This window comes from Aquila chrysaetos, chromosome 24, assembly GCF_900496995.4.
Source record: "Aquila chrysaetos chrysaetos chromosome 24, bAquChr1.4, whole genome shotgun sequence".
Taxonomy (NCBI): Eukaryota; Metazoa; Chordata; class Aves; order Accipitriformes; family Accipitridae; genus Aquila; species Aquila chrysaetos.
This window is the reverse complement of record NC_044027.1, coordinates 16,460,830-16,482,568: the sequence shown is the minus strand read 5'-3', so window position 1 is coordinate 16,482,568 and position 21,739 is coordinate 16,460,830. Positions and strand designations below refer to the sequence as shown.

At 44.7% G+C, this 21,739-nt stretch overlaps 1 protein-coding gene across 4 annotated transcripts in view; it reads left to right on the top strand.

Annotated features, from left to right (window-relative positions):
* Nucleotides 1-21,739, top strand: part of BRD3 (bromodomain containing 3) — a 52,018-nt gene that overhangs the window by 2,186 nt on the left and 28,093 nt on the right. For 3 of the 4 annotated variants that reach the window (XM_030000130.2, XM_030000127.2, XM_041119906.1), the window contains exon 1: nucleotides 6,655-6,893. The gene's annotated coding sequence lies outside the window, so the exon portion shown is untranslated. Of the gene's footprint in view, nucleotides 1-205; nucleotides 356-6,654; nucleotides 6,894-21,739 lie in introns of those variants that run through there. The other variant, XM_030000129.2, reaches the window with a different exon arrangement.

Genomic DNA, 21,739 nt, shown 5'->3' with positions numbered 1-21,739 from the left:
GAAAAGACACCTGTCTGAGGTTTTTTGGGGGGAAAGCAGCTTCCCATAATGATGAAGGGGGAAAAAAAGTCCATGAGTGGCTGAGATTTTATGGAATTGACTGCTTTCAGTGCTCTTGGGATCCCTTTGGATGGCTTTAAGGGTGTCAGGAACAGAACTGAGGCCATGGGTCCTGCTATGACTAACGTATACAATTTTGTTACAGGTTCCACCGAGACCAGAACTAATCCAGTCCTGCAGATTTGATCCAAAGGACGTTAACGTTTGTGGAAAAGCTCCAACTAACTTCAGTACATGCTGGATCTGCTCTTTAGACCTGACTGCTGCAAACAAGCTCGTGCTTACGTTTGTAATGGTGAGTAATAAGGCACTAAGCTTACAAGCTGTGTAAGCCCATGTTTATATTTTGGCACAATTAGCCATCTCAGTTAGGACTTTTATTTGCTTGGGCCTCTCAGCAGACAGAGGAAGCGCAGAACAGACTTACTGTGTGTTATGCACTGCTCAAGAAACAGAGGGAGGAAGAACTTATGAGAGACCTGCTGCATCTTTTCGGCTTTTAAAGCATAGCTGATCTCTGACATATAGCTGTTTCTGTGTGGTTGCTAATATGCTGCTCTGTTTTTTTCTAAATCCCAGATACAGGGCATTCATATGTTTCTTCTGGGATTTAAAAACAAACACTGAACCTTTTCCAGGCTGGTATTTCTACCTCCCCCATTACAGTATGAACCTTGATTGCATCACTGCCAACATTTCTTCATTTAAAACTAGGAAATCTTACCCCAGTGGAGAACAGGTAGGATTTGATTCATTCTGCCCTGGCAGGGATGTGTACAAACACTTAGCCAGGGCACAAGGGGCCTGTGGAAGTTGAAGAACTTCTTTCAAAATAAGATCATTGAACACTGCATGTATAGAGCTCCATGTTAGTAGAGACCTGTTAAGAAACAGTCCATGTTTTTGAAGAGAAGGTAGGACTTCACACAGGATTGGAGTCCAGCAATGTGCTATAGTGTATCATTCAAAGCAGATTCCCCCCCAGTGCAAGTCACAGCCAAGTTAATGCATAAAGGCTGCTGATTTGAGAGCCCCAGACTGAATCACAGACGGTCTGACTGCCAGACGTGATGACAGCCTGCCTCTCCCAGCCACTTCAACTGGAGCAGCAGGTTCTCAGCACTTCTGTGAATCAGGAGCTTCATTCTTGGCTGGTGCAAATGGTTGCAACTCCAATGAAGGGACTGTTCAATACAATTAACTCACCCCTGAGATAGTGAAATCTGAATACATTTATTAGTCATTGTAATTTAGAAATCAAGATGCTTGAAAGTGTTACTATTTGGTTAGAGCATCTCTTTACTATTCTCTCCAGTCTTTGTAAGAGGGCAGGAGGAAAATTAAGAAAACACACAGGAATCCATTAGGGCTTTAGACAGCTGAAATCTAGCATGTTCTAGGATCTGTTAGTTTAAACTGCCAACTCAGTAGCACACACTATTCACAAGCTTGCTTACCTGTGCAAACCACTGTGTTAACAGCAGGTGCTAGGTCTCTACATCAAACTGAATGTGTAAAAAAACCATTTAGATGCAGCTAATTTCCAAAGAAACATATTTACTGTGGCCAAAGATATGTAGCCTTATTGGCTGGGCAGTTTCTCTTAACTTCTCAAATTCCATGGTCTTGTCCCTTTCTTCTCTCCCACAATGGTTTAGGCCTTTGCTCTTCTTCTTTCCATACATATAAAACTTAGTCCACTGTATCCCAGCCTCCAGCTTATCCAAGTAATGCTTCTTGCTACATCCTGATAAAAGACACCAAGGTCAGACAGAACATTTTGGGGGCTCTTCATTCCCTTCCTCTCCATTGCAGGGGAAGCCAGTCATCTCTGTTTCTCTGGTTTGAGAACTGCCAGTCTGAAAGGACATTATTTAAATCCACTCTGGACCCTCCATTGGATATTGGATGTATCCAGACCAGGATTTAGATCGTAATCAACACTTATATTTGCAGATGAACACTTACAAGATCCTTTGGGTCTTGGATAGCTCAATTCTTTCCTGCCTTCCCATCAATTACCATAATGCTGTGCCTTTTGGGGCTTGTAGACATCCTGGCTTCTGGGTTCCCTGTTTGGGGGCTCTGCTTACCCTTTTCCAGATGAAGAGTGAACACTGAAGAGACAAAGGTCCTACAGGCACTGAGTAGCCAGGGTAGCCTCACCAACTGGTGTGTCCGGGCTCTCAGAACTACAAAGTATGAGTCAGAAGAGCTGAGTCCCAGTTCTGGCTCTGCCCATGATTCTCTGTATCATCATATTCCCTCTCAGCTTCCTCAGCTGAAAAACAGGGCTCATAATATTTCCTTACCTACAAAAGCTGTTAGGAGGATTATTGCATTGTTGTGACTTCCGCAGATGAAAGGTACTACAGAAGAACAAACTGCAATTATTGTTTCAAACCTCTGCCCTGGTCCTGTCATCCCTAACTTACTGAGTAACACTTACTCAACTGAGGAATTCCTGCCACTCCATTGAAGAAAATCATTGGTAAAGATGACTCTGTGTTGCAATAACAGCATTTATCCCCTTGTGTTCAACACCCTTCTCTCTGCCACTGGGATGATCGGAGTCATATAATCCCAGACATTTACTACACGCTCTTAAGCAATCTTCTATTTGGGCACTATTATTTCTTTATCCCAAACATGACTGTTACTGAATAAATTCTCTTTTTGTAATGTATAACGACATCCACTGTAGAGATAGCAGCTACTGGTAATAGGCTCTGCTGTGAGTCTGCTGATACATGAAGTTTCTTGGAGCCCATGGTGGCTGATGGCTGACAAAATGGTCAGAATGGCCAAATTTGCCTGCCTTGAGGCGTTTGGAGCTTGCATCAGCTGTCATGTGCATGTAAATGTCCAGCATGCCTACAGATGTGCCCAGAGATGGAGGTCAGAATGCACTGGCGGTGCACTATTCATAACCCTTCAGTAACCTTCTCGACTTGTAATCCCTTGGTAATTCCCAAGTACAAATACTAACAAAGAGCTCCCTTGCAACGGGGAACTATGGTTTTGATGGTGAAACAGGCACTGAATGGTGAGGTAAAGAATCAGAAGCTTACAGTTAGTACCTATAGCAAAGGTCAGAAAAATTGGTGCTCCGGGTTAGTGTTCCCAGCAGTCCCCGATTACTATTAAATACTGTTGGGTGCAGTCATGCAAGGCACTGAGAGTGGCCAGTTCTCACAAAACTCATCAGTCCCACAGAGACGAGTATCTCCTTTTTCTGCTTCCATCCACCCTTGTTTTCAAAAGACTCAAGTCCTACCCTGGACACCAAGAGCATAGAAGCAAAAAGTATCAGTGTTTAACAGCCCTGAAAACTGCTCTGGTTTTGCATAAATAAGTTTTTTCTTGTCAAAGCCTATGCACAAAGCTTCCTAGAAGGATGTATGTACCACTGTGCATTAAGGGTTAAAAGTAGTGCAATGGCAAGGAATAAATACACTGCAGGTGTTAGTTAACAAGGTACTAATTGGGTAACTGGAGGTGCAAGGTAAGAGACCACAGAGACTAATCAGAAGGCTTTGGGTGAATCTAGGATGCTCCTCTGAGCTTGGGAATGAGGAAGGAAAAAGCTACTGCTGTAGTCTCGCGTTTTATGGACAAGCTGGCATTAAGGTATCCCAGAACAGGCGACTGCTACATCTTGTGTGTGAAACTAATATGACAAAATCAGTTCAGAAATTAATTTAAAGATTACAACTATCTTTTCCTCAGTCTAAGTGCTTTTACTTTGGGCTATGTAACTTGTGCTTGAATCATTCTGATTTGATTTTACTGTACCTCCTATGGGGCTTATTCAAACTGAGTCAGCCTGCGCCTCTTTGGCTAAACCATTATCTAAACTCACTGCTTTGCATAAAGGCAGCTTTAAGGATCCCTAGAATATGTTTGCTTTCCTAATCCCTTGGAGGTTGCAGCTGGATTCTTTGAGTGCAAGTTTGCAGACCTACAGGTAGGTGTGTGAGTGACTGGTATGTTCCAGGTTGAAAGCTGATAGTGGTGAAATCTCTGGGGACAGTTTCCCACGTGAATTGTTTTGCCTGCTCAGCCTGATGCATAATGAATGTAACAATTTGGGATGAAACTGTCTTACACCCACCCTGGGTGAGATAAGGAAGTAAAGGTGTAGTTGGAGGCTGCTTTTGGGTTGCAGTTTTGTTGCACCCTCCATCGCCAAGCTGCTCTTGAAAGTGGATTTGCAGTGAGGATCAAACTCCAATTTTTAACTTGTGCATATTCACTGTGAGGTGACTCTGCCCTGCCACCTTGAAGGGCTTTATGCTCTCGCAGGGACCCTCCTCGCTTCTCTTGTCTCTGCCTTTTTGCCTGCACTCCCCCATTTTGCTCAGCCCTCCTCTTGCGCTCCCTGCATGTTGCTGAGGTTGCTGGACACTTTGCATTATGAGACCCCCCTGTTCAGTTGCTTAGAGCTCTGCCAAGTCTTACATTTCAGCCAACACGCTTTTTTGTCGCAGGAGTTTGTCTCAAACTAAAATATAAATACATTTAAAAATCAAACTTTCAGATTATGGTTCGGCTGAAAATGAGTCTTTAGAGTCAAAGGCATACATTTTCCCAAGTGTTCATAATGAATACTCAGCTGATTACTCCCTGCCGCCTCCCTTGGAAAGCTTCGGCCTGCCAACTTTTCCCAGCCCCCATGCCTAGAGCAGCAGCAGTTTTCATTTAGGGGCTCTTTGGTCATGCTCATGATTTGGTATCTGTGTATGTTACAGCATTCATAAATTTATACCCTGCTTATCCATGTGGATCTGGCATGTACTGGAGCTGGACAGTGCGTTCAAAAGAACTGACCTGGTACTCTTCAGCTGTCAAATGCTTTGACACATGTGTACTCTTTTAGAATTGTCTTGAAAATGGGAATACAGCAGAATTATGGTAAAAAGTGCCCAGTGCTCAAAATCCAACCCTCTACACCCCTGATATCTGGTATCCAGGACACTTGTAGGCAGGGCAGAGCTCAGGTGGTGTTTCAAAGCGATTTCCTCGCACAGTCCGGCAATGTGGAACATATGACGACCAGACGTGGGGCAGGTTTAGTGAACACCAGCTTGCGAAGTGTGGCTCTTCCCCTTAAGAATACCCAGAATGTACCTTTTTCTTACTGCTTGCATGCTCCGTGTTCCTGCAGAGACCATGTGCTCTGGGTGTGGAGAGTGGCTTTCGGGTACCTGATGGTCAAGTCAAAAAGGTCGAGTTGCAGGAAGGAAGCCCAAGTCACACACTGACTAAGTGTGGGTTTTGGCTGTAGATGCAGATGCAACTTCAAATGCTGCCTTACAAAGTAAGTACGTCCAAGAGCAGTACGGCTGTGAGTGAGTTTTTTGTTCCTGAATTCGCACAAGCCTTGAAGTTGAGTGCAAAGAAGCACTTTATCTTGGGTTTGACTAGGGCATATGCACAACTTTGGTTTCATCCTGAGGCAGCCGCAAGCCTGGCTAGGTGGAATTTTCCCAAGAATCTGTCCTCTTGCCTGTACAAAACCCACTCTTTCTGATTATATTGTACCTTCTGAGAAATTTTGGTCCCATTGGTCATGTTTTTCAAAAGCTAATCTTCTGGAAATAAGGTCTTCCAGTAAAACTGCCTTCACCTTATGGTTACAATAAACTGACTTACTAATTGGCATCACCGCATGGCTGTCTGTAACAGCCAGGGTGGCAGCCTCTGCTGGCATATGTGGCCACAGAGAAATTCTGTAACTACTTCTCATTTTATGTTGGTGCTCAAATGTTTCCTCTGGACTCGTTTATTTTCCAACAGTTCTAATTTTTTTTTTCTTTTTGTGCTGCAGCAATTGAATCATATTTGGAGTTGTAACAATCTTTTTTTGTTAACTTCTGTTTGCATTTGTACATTTGCTTCAGGGTATAGGCATTTGGAAGTGTTTGTGACAGTGCTCATGTTTGTTGATGCTCTTATGGTGGGTGTGTTTGTAAAATTCATATTCTATAGATTAATTTTTGTTGTTTTCGGCAGTTGACGATATTATGAAATGCACTAACCAGTGCAAACTACATTAGGTTGTGGGTTTTCTTGATGGATTTTTTTTTTTGCCACTTACTACTACAGCTTGCATTGGCGGCGTTCTATTTTTATTGCAGCTCGTATTAGTTGTTGCGTAATAAATGTGAGAGCGCATTACCCAATGCAAACCGCGATTTAGAAAAAGGGGGGGGGGGGGGAAGAGCAAGCCAGCTCCCGCAGTTGTGATTTAAAACTCGGTCTCCCGCAGCACGCGTGACCCTGCGTGGGTTTCAGCCGCGGAGCTGAGGGGGACCCGCACCTCGCCAGTTGCACTTTTAAGGGCTCTTGTTGTACCTCTAGAGCCCGAGAGGCGCGACGGCGGGCGGAGGGGGGAAGCCGGGATCTTCCCCGGCAATATCTGCCCGGGGGGGACCCGCCAGCCACCACCTCCCGGCGGGTTTCTATCGCTGTCCCTCCCCCGAAACCAAGCGAGGCTTTTTCCCCACCGGGGGGAGCGTCTTTACCCGCCCCCGCCGCCCGCTGACCGGGGCATCACCCCTGCCGTTTCTCTCCCCTGCCCGCCGGTCCGGGGAGGGAGCGGGGAGCCGGGGGGGGGGGGGAGCCTGCCGGCTTCTGGGACTTGTAGTCCGGGGGCCAGCGGCCGCCTCTCCCCCGGCCCGGCCCGGGACTACCGTCCCCACATGGCCTTGCGCCCCGGCGCATGAGCTCTTGGGCGTTGTAGCGCATCTATTATACTGCCTTGCCGAGGATAAAAAGAAGAGCAACTGGAGGGACTATAAGGCAAACGTTGCTGGAGCTGCCGGGGCAAAGTAATCTATTTAATCTTTCCCTTTATTTGTTAGATGCTTGGGTGTGCGTTGCTAGCACTGGGCCATGGATTCTGGAGGGAGGGGGGGGGCCGGGGAAGAAGGGGGAGGAAAGCAAAACCCACTTGGGAAAGGCCAATGCTGATTTTTTTCTTTTTTTTTTTTTTTTTTTTTTCCCCTCCTCTCTTCTTCTGCTCCTTCTTCTTGCGAGAGCCCCGCGTCGCTCCCCGCGGCCCCGCAGCCTTTGTGCGCCGCGACAATGCAACAAAGCGCGGCGGGGCTGGCTGCAGCCTGGCCATTGATTTCCTCCCGGCCCCGCCGCTCCTGCCCACCCTTTTCTTCTTCTTCTTCTTCTGCCGCTTCTTCTCCATCTTCTGCTCCCCCCTCCCCTTCTCGCCGAGCGCCCGAAGACGCCCCGGACGGGCGCAGCCCCGGCCCCGCCGAGCCCCGCTCCCCCACGCAGGAGGGGTTTTCTTTCTTTCCTTTTTTTTTTTTTTTTTGGTTTTGTTTTTCTTCTTCTTTCCCCTCTCTCGCTAGCTTTCCCTCGCTCGCTCTCTCTGCCCGCCATCTTTTGAAGGGGAAAATTAGGGGCGAGGAAAAGGAGGGCTGCAGGCGCCCTTAAAAATTAAAAAAAGAAAGAAAAAGGGGGGGGGGGGGGAGCGCAAAAAAAAAAAAAAAAAAGAGGGGGGGGGGGGGGTGTGTGCTAGGCAGCAGCAAGCCCCCGCTCCCGGCGATGCGCGGCTCCCCGGCTCCGGCGGCGAGCGGCCGCGCTCGGGGCGCGGAGCGGGGCTCGGGGCGCGGAGCGGGGCTCGGCGGTGGCCCCTCGCCCTGAGCGAGCGCCGGGCTCTTCCCGGCCATTTCCCTCTGCCCCCGCCGCCGCCCGGGTCGCTGGCTTGTGAGCTGGAAAAAGGTCTGAGCAGGCTGCATATGATGCGCTGAAAAGTGCGCGTTTCGTGTGTTGTCCGTGTCCGCATGCGTCCGTTTGTGTATATGTGTATATATACGGCTTCTTTGCTCGTGTAAATAACTGGTGTTTACCGAACTTTTGTAAATAAACGGAAACCGAGGGTTCGTTGCCTAAACTTGATATGATTTATAGGTGTAAAAAGAAACGCAGCTCACAGATTTATATATAGAAGTGTTACGCTATAAATAATGCTACCGATAATAAAATGTAGAACTTCAAAACCCAGCCGTACTTTTCCTCCGTTTATACTACTTGTTTGGTTTTTGCACCTCCCTGGGGATAGAGCATTATTTGTAGCCTGCTTGGTTTCACTTTCAAACAAAGCTGTAGTGTTCAGGTCGCAGATCTGTGCACGTCTTTAAGCTACGTGGTTCAGTCTTGCAGGGTGTTAATAGGGAATGTGTTTCCTACAGAAATGACTATTGACAACGTGGAGCGTGCATTCTGTAAGGTTCGCGCTGAATGTTCTGTGACAATTCCGTGGTGTGGATATACCTTTCTGTTGATGTCTTCAGGAATCAAAAGTTACTAAAATAAACTTTTTTGGATAAGCAAATATGATGGCTTCACTAATACTTCAAACAGTTACGCTTTTATTTATTTATTTTTTACATCTTAAGTTCCCTGACACTAGTAAATAGTAGGTTGGGGGTAACACAATTAGCAAAGCACACCTGCTGTTCCTTGCTGGGAATAGAGAAGCTTTTTTTTTAATATGCTTGTTAGTATTTTTAACGTGTTCAGTATATGTGAGTGTGGTGAGGGGGTGTCTCTAAATTAAACTGGAAATTTAGGTTTAAAGCTGAAACTCTTGTCTTTAATTCACACAGTGATAAGGTATTAGAGGGGACTTGGTGACTACCATATGTGCTGCAGTATATGGGTGAGAAGTGCAGAATAAATATGCATCAATAAACCAAGAAATCCCCAAAGCAGTCTGGTTGCTTTACAAGCGAAAAAACCCGATCTGTATTGCTTACAACTACCCAACCGCTTGAGTGTACTGTAAATGCGAAGTCCTGCCTCCTAAACTGCAGATCACAGCACTAGCAGAGCGTGTCTTGTTTTGTTAGCACCGAAGTTTGGGGAGTTTTTAATAATATGCTGGGAGGCTCCTGCTGCAACAGAGTAACTCCTGACCTCAAAGCCTTCCTTTTCGGAAAGAATAAATGCTAAGATTGTTTATTTCTTTCTCTTTAGTCCACACTGGTTAAAAATATTCACTCATGCATGTATTTAGTGCTTTGAGACAATGCTTAATAAAAGGGTTGGGCAGAGGGTAACAGTCTTATTCAATGTTCAGCATAAGCTTGATTGCAATATTGTCTTCTATACTCACTGCCTGTATAGTGCTCAGAGCTGAGACAGTAGCTATTCCAATGAAAGGCTTTTTAGTTTTAGTGACCTATGCATGCAGAGTTTAAATTAAGAAAGAATGCATGTGCAATGTAAAGTGTCTGAGGTTTGTTCTCAAAACTGACTTTGGAGTGTTAGTTCCGTTATCTTCAAATAAAAACTAGGCTCTGCTGCTTGTGGAAATAAAACTGTCATTTAAGCACTGAGGTGCTTTCAGAAACTTTAGTCCTTGTAATTTAAAAAATATTTGGAAGAAAAGCGTATTGAAGAAGGCTGATGTTCCATCTCAGTAAGCATGCTAGGCAGCCGTGTTCTTTCACTATCAGTCTGTAAAGGTGGCTGTTTTTGTTAGTCAGTGTCTGCAAATGGAAGTATTTCAGTAGCCTTCGTAGCTGGTTGTTTCTTTGCACTGTTGTAACTGCACTGTGTACAATGACTTAAATCACAGTTCTTAATAGTATTGAAAAATGCTTCTTTCCTGAGTTAAGAACTGTGTGTTTAAAACTTTATCCTTCAGTCATCTCCTAAGATGGTGGGGAGTCTAATGGAGGTTCTTGGTATCCACAAACCATGTCTGCAGGCCGGGGATCCAGCCTGCCTGACCTGAGAGTCTCTTCCCCCATGAGCCTCAGTGAGCTGAAGGCAGTGCACACAGATAAAGCAGTTTGCCTTGGTGAAGGCTGGGACTTTCCATAGTTTTTACAGACACAACTTTTAATTGGTACAAGTTCTGAAAGATGCTGTTTAATATTTACCTCTTAACTTTTGGGGGGAGGGAGAGCACTTGTGCAGTGGGTTGTGGGTTTACAGCCAAGCCTTGCTGCACTCCTAGAATCTCGCTCCTTCTCCCTGGCGTAATCTGGGAGCCTGATCGCTCTCGTTGACAGCACAAACAACTCGGGAGTCAAATCCCTCTCCTCAGCAGCAGCTGAGTGATGTAGTGAGGTCTCATGTTTCAAAGGCTTAATTACTTTTACAAAATATATTACTCTCTGTCTACTTTGGTAAGCTATCAGGTGCTTTCAGCGCACACAGAACGACACTTTGCTAAATAAATGAACAAAGAGTGTTTTGCATCTCAGTGTTGTTGATTGTTTCTCTTTAATCCTGGTTGCTCCTGCTTTGCTAATTTGCAAAATTCATTAATCCGCAGTGGGTTTCCCAATCATTACCATGAACCGTATGTTTTGTTTTGTTGTGTGTGTTGTTTTTGTTTTGTTGGTTTTTTTTTTTCTTTTTAAATTGCCACATTATTCTCCAGTAATAGCCTAGAACACCGTTGTAAGCAATAGAGTTCTGGGAATTAGGAGGGAGCCATTGTTTGCTATGCTGCTCAGTGAGCTGTCAGGACATTTTGGAAGGATGTGTGCATCTCGAGCTTTTCATTCCACAGTATTTTACTGTGACATTAGTGTGTTTTTGTCAATCATTAGTGCTTGTTGGAGGTGAACAACTTTCTTTGGGGCACAGTAACTCTTTAACCCACTTGTTGCTAAAGCCACAATTGGAAGGATTTAAATTCTTCTGGAGAGCACTGTGGAAATTCATCATAATGTGCTGCTTTTTCTACTAGTCCTTATTCCTTCTCCCAGTCTTCCTGTTAAGATACCAGCTGAAGAAACACTCGCCTCTATTTTGGATTCCTTTAGCATCTTTCCAGGCCTCAGTCTCTTTCCAGCTTGAGTCTGATAAGAAGACACCATCATGCCTGGAAGTATTTCAGCAATATGGATAACCTGGACAGAGGAGAAGATTTGTCTCACTCTGTTGCTGGGACCAGGGCTCAACGTTCTCCTCTCCACCAGCAACGCAACAGGTGTGGCAAGGACAATCTGAGCTGAAATTTCTGTGCATGGGGGACCAATCTGGAACAAAATGCCCTGGCCAAACTGATTCCATTTAGCTTCAAACTTTGAGATTCAGACTCAGTTCTGATTGACATCGGTCTGCTTTGGGAATGATCCTGTTTGATCCTCTCTCTCCTTTAAAAAGAGAGAGGTAGACAGGAAAGGATTTCAATTTTCCTTCCTGGCCTTGAGAGCTGTTGCACTCTTGAAGTTTACACCTGGAGCACTTTACTGATACAGCCGTGCTGATATCCTTGCAGAGGACTTCATGCACTGACATAGATATACCAGCAGAGATGCGCTTCGTGTGACTGACTTGCCTGTCGTAACCAAACCCAACCTGTATTGAAGGAAAGGCACGTTTCTCCTTGTGTAACTCTGTCTTTTCAACTGCTCAACTTGTGTAACATTACGGAGGGAGCCTGGTTGGGGATCTCACTTTCTTGCAACCCACCAATATGGCCATGCTGAGAGAAATCTGTTTCCTAAACCTGCACTGGTCAATAGGTTTGGCTATAAGCAAGTGCGGAGTTTGCAGTACTGTGTTATTTTTCTGGGAGCGGATGTAGGACATAGCAGCCTTTTTGCTTACCAAGGCTGGTTTAGGAGCTGTCTGTACTGTGGGCTGTAGTGAAACTGATACGCTGAGCACATGTGTGTTCTGTACTGTATGTGCAAGAATTGTGTGTGGGTATAATGGAGAATGCAGTTCCTTAATGTAAAGCATTGCCATTTTGCAACTTTTGTGTTGGTGCTACAGTTCTGTTTAGGATCTGTGAAATAGCGTTAAAGTGCAGCTCTTCAAGGTGCCACATGAAAGAGGGTATGCTTCCCCAAGTTTTTGCCGGAGTAAACACTTGTCTTGAGTGTGTGTACTATGCATCGGCCGGTGTGCTGAAAGTGTGTTTCTTTCCTGGACAGGAATAAGCCACATGGGAATAAATTGGGATACTTGTGTCCACGCTGTTGCGGTCGTACTTCCTTTGACTTGAACTTCATCCATATGCAGGAGCTTTAAGAGAGGTTGAGGGCTTGTCTGTTCTCACTGTGCAGGAAGCTAAGCCGTGGGTGCTCATAGCAGGAGCTGTGCGTGGGGAAGCTTAGCTCCTCCTGTTAGGAGCCTGTCTGTCTGTCTGTCTGTCCCGAGCAGTCCGTGGACAGAGCAGTGTTCCTCTGGGTATGCAGAGGCAGACCACCTTCCTCCCTTGGGTGTGTTAGGCAGTAGGGAGCACCTTCCCCTCTTCCCCCAAATTAGCAGCCTCTGTTCCCTGTGTAGGGAGGGGTAATAGACTCAAAGATCCAAATTTTTCCCTTTCTCACAGACTGTTTGGGCGTTCAAATCAGATGCATAAACTCAGGCAGTGGAAACTGTGCTGATGCTCTCTCAGGGAGTGACAGCAGCTTAGCTATCACAGTTTATTCACACCTTAGCTGACCTGCAACTTCCTTGCATAGCTGAGCAAATTTATGGATCTACCCAACCTTAGCAAAATCAGCAAGGCACTTTTCATCTCAAATAGTAGACCTCATACAGACTTTTGCACTTGTTTGGTTATGTTTGCTTTAAGTTAACACATTGAGTTATTCTGGGACAACATGCTTGTTCAAAGACAAGGCACTTAACTTCATCTGTTCCCAAACAAATTTAAGTCAGTGCACCCTCTTTAGGGGAACATGCATAGGGGATGAGTGGTGGTCATAAATGGGAGGGCTACCACAGCGTAACTTACTGCTTATCTGTCAGCTAAGCTGCAATAATTGACTTGGTGGGTGGGTGTACTTACTCTGCCCCATTACCAAGTATAACGTTACTGTGGCTCAGCTAACAAGTAGTATATTTATGTCATGGTAATTCAATCACTTTCATTTCATTGTTCATCCCCTTAAACTGACTTGATTGTCATATATTGATTTAGGTAGACTTTGCATGGGAAAGTTGCAGTGCTGTAGCTGTAAACTCAGAGTATGATTTAAACTAGTAGCAGCACATTCGTTCTTACTACACTTGTAATGCATTTTGCCCTAAAACAAATCTGTTCTTTTTCAAAATAGTAACTTTAATCATTTTAATGTATAAAAATAAATTTAAAAATTGAGTAGGAGAAAGTGTTGGAGCACAAGTGCGCAAGGGAGAGGTCTGTTGATGAAGGAAGGTATTTTCTCTAATGAATCACTTTGATGGTTCTGCTACTTACTGTGAAATGCTTCTAACTAACGTACAGATCTGTGTGTGTTTATTAGAAGTCTGTCTTCTCCGTTGATGTTTGCATGGAGCTTCTGGTAAGGATAACATCTGTAGCACTTGTAACTTATATTAATAATGCTGATATATGGCCATGCAGTACTGGTGATGTAAGGGAGAATTGCAGCATAGGTTATTAGGTACACAGAGCAGAAAACAATCCTTTAAATAGGTAATACATAGGAATTGAATGCTGTTTGCAAGGGCTCTGTATTTTATACTTTGCTCAGAATACTTTTTGTACTTAGTTTCATTAAGAGGAGGTAATCTTCCTGTTACATGTAGCCTCTTAGATTCAGTTGGAATTGGAATTTGGCTGTATCTAAACCCCCTCCCTAACAGGTGTCATGAAGGACCTCTTGGGTGTTGTGGTTTGTCTTTTAGAAACGTGTTTAGAGAGCTCTGCAATATGGGGAAGGGGATAAAGCAGATGGCAGTTTTAGCTTTGCACCTTCTTCAAATGACAATTAGCATTGTACTTAGTAAAGAACGGTTAAGTGTTTCCAGAAACCTAAGTTATGGTATTTGAACACCTTGTAAATATAGGTTCCTCTGTGTGTTTGCTTTTTTTCCTTAGAATTTAGTATAACCATAACAGTGAGAAGGAATTAATGTATATATGCATGGGAAAAGACTAATGGCTTTAATTCTATATGGTAGTGGAAATATATCCCCATTTTACAAGTGGGAAACTGAGAAGCCTACAGCATGGGGTGTCAAGAACTGAGCTGAAGCGTCAGCATCCTGTTTTGTAGCTGGTTTTTTGTAATTCTTTGCAGGTATAGCAGAAGCTTGGAGATGCTCTGCCCAGCAGGGAAGTATTCGAGCTCTTGGTTTTTTGTTTTTGTTTTTTGCCTTTTCTTCAAAATGCTTTGTGGCCAATAATCTCTCTTTTTGGAAATCAAACTGCAGAAAAAGAAACAATCGTGACAAAACCTGTTGTGGAAAGACTGTGTAATTTATTCACTATATGCTGAATCAAACTGAGTAAGTTTGAGGTTTTTTTCTTACACTGTAAATATACAACAGAGCACCATATGCTGATTAAAAAGGGGAAGGGCAGACTCTTTTTCAGAACAGAAATGTTTAACTTTGCAGATCATATCCTTTAAAAAGCAGAAAAAGAGAATGCTGCGAGGGTGTAGATGTACAATAATCCCATTAGGAGTTCTGAAGCCTGTGCGGGTGTTGCCACGTTATGCTTTAATGGGTGTACCTAAATGCTTCTGTTATGCACGTATCATCTGAAACTCGGCTCAGTGCCAGAATATGGCTTTTTTTGGTTGTTTTTTTGTTTGGTTGGTTTTGTTTGGTTGGTTTTTTAAAATAATTTAACTGAAATATGGTTTGCTGACCTGAAATTGGCAAAACTGATTTCTGGAGTCACAGGATGAATCAGAGTAGTATCATGTGTTGGATAAGTCATGCTTTGGAGAAGGTAGGCTGTAGTGTAATAGATGAACAGAGGGGAATTAGGAGACAGAGCCTTGAAGGAGGTTGGTTGTGGTACTGACCTGCACTGTGATTTGTTTATTTTTAGTTTTCCTTTTTAAGACCATTATATCTAGCCAATTTGTGCCTCTTCCCTGGCCTGTCTAGGCTGCTCACTCTTAGGGCAGAGGCTCTGTGCACACTGCATTGTGCTTGGTCAGGGCAGTGGAGCCTCTTGGTCGTAGTGCAGTTGGTGTCTAGGCACATCCTGATGAAACATGGTTAAGTTGAGGTGTTTAACCTGTCAATTCATTGCCCTAGCAGTCAGTCAGTCTCCAGCTTCTATTCCATCTCCCCATCCCACTTGCAATGTCTGGTCACGAGCAGAGGCTGGAGTCTCCTGCAATGTGTACTGTCTTCATGCAGTGTCTGGTGTGTGGTGGTCCTTTCTGTGTGTTGCTGCATGGCAACAATAATGGTGACCAAGCCTGGATGAACCACACAAGGGCTTCTCTCCCCCTGCTCTAGTCTGTAGTTCTGAAAAGTAGAGTGGATCTGTATGATCCAGCATTTAACAGCAGCCTGAAGTCAATCACATTTTCAAACTGCATGAAATGGGAAACTTTAACTTCTATCTCCTCACTCTATTCAGTCTTCCTTTCTTTTCCTGACTTTCTCTATGTTTTGCTTTCTCCCAGAGGGTGTAGGTTAGCTGCCTGTTTCCTCTTCCAGTTTATCTGCTCAGTAGTATTTGTATCTGTTTTTTTCCACTAATTTTGCTTCCTGAAGGAAAGTAAGCAAAAGGAACCCTAGGCTGACTTCTGCTGAAGCCAATGAGTATTGGGTTAAGACTGTTCATCATCATCATCCAGTACTAAAATGATCAACAGCTTCAGCCTGCTTGCTTGTCACTTTAGTGGTGTGTCTGGGGTGGACCTGTTGCTCCTGGACTTTTAGATGCATGGTTTCTTCTTAGCAGCTCTCAGAAAGTGACATTTTCCTCCTTTGCTCCTTGTGTGCTGTGGCAGCATTGCCTGATGGCTGGGCAAGCAGAAATCCAAAGGTCGCCTGCCACTGAGCCTGTTACAACATCAGGCTGTCACAAAGTTTCAGTCTCCCACATACAGAGCAGTTGGGATACTGACATGAAGGATGCTAATAAAGGGTGACAGCAGTTCAAACCCAAGTGAGCAAATGGATTTGTAGCTCTGATTGGTCTTGAAGTATGGATTTGAATGCACAAGCAAGGGTGAGTTGAGGTGGAACAGTAGATTCTGTCCATCTGTGAAGTTCAAGTGATAATGATACCAGAAACATTGAGAGGTGGAATAACAAAGAAGGCATCCAGCAGACAGCAATTGTGCCAGTTCCGAATTTGTGGAATTGGCCAGTCTGAAGAAGTTGTACCCAAGTCTGTAGAGTCTTTTGCTATGCCCATCAGCAAGGTTTGAATTTAGGATCATCAGACCTTTTCCCCCTTGCCCAACTTTCTTGTAAACATGGAGATTCCTTTTCTTGACTAGCCTGCAATTTATTTTTGTGGTGGTTTAGGAAACGTGATGAAAGAGAACAAGATCTCCATGCTCTTGCACACCTTATGCTTGTACAATGGGAATTCTTTAGCTGGGATCACATTCTGCAGCAATACTGCAGTGAGAGGATGTATCTTCAGGGCTGGCTAGCATTGACTAGATCAGCTATCATAGCTATTGTAACTGCAACAATGGGAGTACCCACAAGTTTGATAAGTCTGAATAGACTCTCCAGCCCCAGATACCTAGCACTTAACCTCCCTTGTCATTTTATCTCTCCCTAATAGACAGCTAGAGGAGGGTTTGACCCAGGTAGAGGGGCCAAAAAGTGCAGAGAGCTTGAGTTTGTTTCTGTCTTTGCCTAAACCTTCCTTAGAAAGAGGTTTATCTTGATTGACCAATTAGTTGTATCTTGTAGGTGATAAGTCTGCAAAACCCTCTGTGGAGAGGCACTGAGCCACAGAAACTGTGCAACTTACCGAGAGGGGAAGGTTGCTTAGCACTTTGCAGGATGGGGCTTGAAGTGGTTACTGAATCACAGAGGAGGACTGAGTTGCTGTCTGTGTTGTGGTTTATACCATACTTCCAATGCGCCTTCAGCCACGTTCCTGCCTCCCCTAGGTCCCCTGCCCCCCCATCCTGCTCCTGACATGTTGGGAGCTTGTATGGTATGTGGCCATGTGCCAGCACCTTCCCAGCGCTTCCTTTTTGCCTAATGTCCAAGGCTGCAGGGCTTCTGCTGCACATGGGCTTTTGGGGGACTGCAGTAAGCCCTGCAAGTGCTAGAAATTGCCAAATAAGCATTCAATGTGTTGCAGTGCACTAGATAAGAGAGAGCATATGCTCTGAAGCAGATTCACCTTCTCTTCTTCCTCTGTAAACCTTGACTGCCTGCTGTCTGGCTCTTCCTCTGATTATGAGGTGGTGTGGGTTCAATCCTGTGGGTCATGCAAGGTAATTTCATTGCATCTCCACCTTTCCGCTCTAGGAAGAAATGGCACGAGCAGACTCTGCCCAGGCATGTGATTATCCCAAATGCTTTACTTTCTGTGCCAAATCTCTGTTATGAAAATGAAGGCTGAAACAGCCCAACACTTTTTTTTTTTCCATTGCCATAAAGATGTAATTGGTGTGTCTCTTTGTGAGAGGCACAACCGCTAGCATTTTCCTGTGAAGCACCTACCCATTCCCATCCTGTTGATTTGGCTCTGCCTTCCCAGTGTTGATGTGCAAGCCACCAGCTGCTTTCCGTACTCTGAAACCTGTTTGTAGATGCTTATTTCCACTACTACAACTAAGTGTTTGTTAACATTTTCATTATAGGTCACACAGTTAATTTGCTGAAGTACTTCCTGGAAGATTTTTTGCAAGTGCAGTTCAATTTATTTCTGAAATCTCAGTCCAATTCTTACTGGAGAGTCAGGTCTGAAAGCTGACTGAACTCCTCCAGTCAGGAATCCAACAGAGAGTAAGCTCTTTAACCACTCACACTTTTCCTTCCTCCTGTAGCCTTGTGTCATAGTTTAACCCCAGCTGGCCACTAAGCCCCACACAGCCACAGTCCCCCCTGGTGGGATGGGGGAGAGAATCAGAAGAGTGAAAGTGAGAAAACTCGTGGGTTGAGATAAAGACAGATTAATAGGTAAAGCAAAAGCTGTGCACACAAGCAAAGCAAAACAAGGAATCCGTTCACCACTTCCCATCGGCAGGCAGGTGTTCAGCCATCCCCAGGAAAGCAGGGCTGCATCACGTGTAACGGTGACTTGGGAAGACAAACACCATCACTCAGAATGTCGCCCCTTCCTCCTTCTTCCCCCAGCTTTATATGCTGAGCATGATGTCATATGGTGTGGAATATCCCTTGGGTCAGTTGGGCTCGGCTGTCCCAGCTGTGTCCCCTCTCAACTTCTTGTGCCCCCCCCAGCCTGCTCGCTGGTGGGGTGGGGTGAGAAGCAGAAAAGGCCTTGACTCTGTGTGAGCACTGCTCAGCGATAACGAAAACATCCCTGTATTACCAACACCGTTTTCAGCACAAATCCAAAACATAGCCCATACTAGCTACTATGAAGAAAATTAACTCTACCCCAGCCAAAACCAGCAAACTTTGTTAACAAAACTGTGTGTAACTCAAGAGCTTGCACAAAACCAACATATGTTCGAGTTAAAATTTGCCTCCTTGTTTTCAGAGCACGATAAAAAGTAGGGCTGGAAGAAATGTCCAGAGGTCATTCTGTCCTCCACAATCCAAAACAAGATCAGCCATACCTAATCCATTACTGAGGCTGGTTACTTAAACTGTTCTCAAAAGGAAGTTCAAAGCTATGAGAATGAACTTGTTATAGTGTGAAACATCACTCCTTGCACTTGAAACTACAGCTTTTAGCAGTTGAGCCCCATATGATTTGTGTGTTGCAGGAGGTATGTGACATGCATCTAAATTCTTCCTCAGACTTGATCAGAAGGTGCTTCCTGTGGTGTTAGCAACTTGGTGGAGAGAAATACTCTGGCCTGTGATTATCAGAAAGACCATTATTTTATTTGAGATGCCTAGAATAGTGCTTATAAAAGTCCCCAGTGCTTTTATAGCCAAGATAAAGTGACTTTTGGGTACCCCTGAGTTTGAAGGCATGATGTGAGACATCTTAAAGCAGCATGATTTGCAAGGAGCACTGAGTATGTATCAGAACTGAAGGCCCTTGAAATTACCAGTTAGTTCTGGCTGATTCTTATCTACTGGTTGGGAGCCCACAGGCACCTTACTGAGGAAACACCTGCTCTTATAGCCAAGGAGAGACCAAGGGTGGGAAATCCATCTGCATAATCTGATGGGCATTAAATTAAACAAGTCAAAAGTCAAGGAACTGACTTAATCTTCTGTGATCTTTTTCCCTCCCTCATGCAGAGGTAAGTTAAGGACACAGTTGCATCTTCCAGTCTCAGGATGTTATTGGGGCTGTGCTCAAAATAATATGCATGAAAAGCAAATCTCTGCTATGTGGAATTAAAGATTTGGGAGACAAGGACAGCTGAATGGACTTTCAGAGTGCAAAGCTGCAGTGTGCCATAGGGGCACTCACAAGCCAAGTTCCCATTTCCTGCAGTGAAGCCAAGTGCAACTGCTTCATCCCCAAGTCTTGAGGGGGTGGCATATTGTGTATAGCGTGCGTGTGTCTGCCAAGGCAGCATTGGCTGATAGAGCAACTCATCTGTCCTCAAGTCTTTGTCTCAAATCGCAGATCCCTTGAGTTTGAAGAGAACATCCCTGCTGACATGGAGTTAGTAGGTAGTGAAAGCTGCCTGAAGTTCAATTCCGATATGGGGCTGTGAAGGGAAAGGAAGGCAGCGTAGGAGGAAAAGGAGGGTATTCACCAGCTTTGTTTTCTTCTGAGGAACCTGGAGGAGTGGTCGTGTAGCCCTTACTTTCTACAGCGATAGAATGAAATGGGTACAACCCTCAGTTAATAATCTTACCTGACTTTAAGGTTGTGTTGACGTGTAGTAGTAGTGCACTAAACCTCTCCTGCAGTTGTAAGACAGTCTGGGCAAGGTGATCATGGGCCTGCTGCTTCTCTGAGGTGGGGAGTAGCATATGGTGGCAAATCTGACCAAGCTTCCAGCTATTGCTGCTGTCGGGGAAAAAGGGACTGAGCATCTGCTTTGGTGGCTGCAAGGAGCCTATGCGGGGGACTAACGCTTGGAGCAGCAGCATGAGGACGCCTGCTCCAGCTGCCCTGCTGTCTCAGTGTGGTTCTGGCTGCTGGCTCCATCCTACCTTCAAAAAGGCTCAGTCGCTGCCTTTCACGCCTGTGTGAGCAGCACTGCTTCAGAGGTGCTCTTTCTCTGATGGGCTGGCTAACAAAACTGGGGCCAGGCACTGGCCGGGGTTCAGGTGTCTGCTCTCGGCTCTGCTGTAGGCTCGCTGGGTGGCCCCGGGCAGGTCACTTCACCACAGTGTGAAGCGTGAATTGTGAGCGCCAGCTCCTCGAGTTAGGAACAGGGTCTTACTCTGTGTCTGCAGAGTGCTAAGTACTGAGGGACCTTGGTCTCTGCACAGCCTCCATGTGCTACTGTAATGTAAATAATAATGTGGAGATAAAGATGAGGTTAAGGAACATCTCTTAAACTTCATAATTTTCCCTGATGGGAAGATTTATGTTGCTGTTTCTGGCTGGGCTGGAATTGCGCCAGTTTTTGATCAGTGTCCAAGTAACCATGCAGAAATACTATACCAAGAGAAAAAAAAGAGTTGTTGGGCTCACATGCTAACATAAAGCTTGCTACCTTCTAATTTTGCAATCAAAACAAATACCATCCTGTACTGCACGAACAGCAGCAAGGGAGCGAGCCATCCGTTAAATGTTCGGCACTGCCAAAGGAAGTGGCAGAACCGTTAGCTGAAGCAGCAGGCTTACTGGCACAGTGCATATTTCATGGGGCTTTATAGCTTCTTTTAAAATAGTCTCCACCGCTGCAGACAGTCTGTGGGCTGCATCAGCCGAATAAAATGTTATCCTACTAGTACAGGGAATTATTAACATGTTTTCTCCATGCCAACTGTCTCTCCACTAACTGACCCATGCAAGCAACTCAATGAAAGAAAAGTTAAAAAAAATAAATCCTTCCAACCTAGCTGAGTTTTTTTGATGACTGGTTTGGCTGAGGGATGTGCCAAACCCCATAGCTTTGCTGGATGCCACACTGTGGTTGCAACTTAGCACAAAAGGACAGACTTAAACTCCAGAGAAGCAAGATATATTTGAGGGTTTGGGTTTTGCTTTTAGTTATCACCTCAGACTGGGATGAGTAAGAAGGAGGAGAAATGCAGAAAGTGGGAGGCAGTGTACACTCTTCATGTATGATAGCAAAAGGGTATAATTTAAATTTGTAATATCAAAACTGTACACTTGCAGCCAGAAAAATCAAGAACAACTTCTGTTACTTGAACATTACAGGTCCGAGGAACAGGATAAATAGTAATTTAAAAATTTAAATTTAAGAAGTTAGTACTCCAAGGCTGAAGGAAGTCCAGCCTTAGGCCTTCACTAGAAGATGCACATGATGTCTCTGCCAAGGCTGGTTTTGGCATTCTTCGTTGCAGACTTGTGTGGTACCTTGTACAGTGATGTCCTGGTTCACAACTGGGCTCCCTAATAGTTTAAATAATTATCGATACTAATACAATTTCAGTAGATGCTGAAGTGCTTAGACTAGAGCTGCGTATTTTGATTCCGCTTGTAGTTATGGGACAATTTGTGTAAGCTTGCTTGGTTTTTGTGTGTGAGTCTGCTTAAGTATCATGTTGGATGACTTGTATGGTAAGTCGGGATGTCAGATGGTCATGCCTCTCACTTTCCTCATTTGATAAATGAGGTCTGACAACTAGTAGATTTCTTAGGCAGGGCCATGGCCTCTCTGAATTCAACGTCATACACTTCTGGACATTTCCAAAGCATTTGCACCCTCAGCTTCCAGAT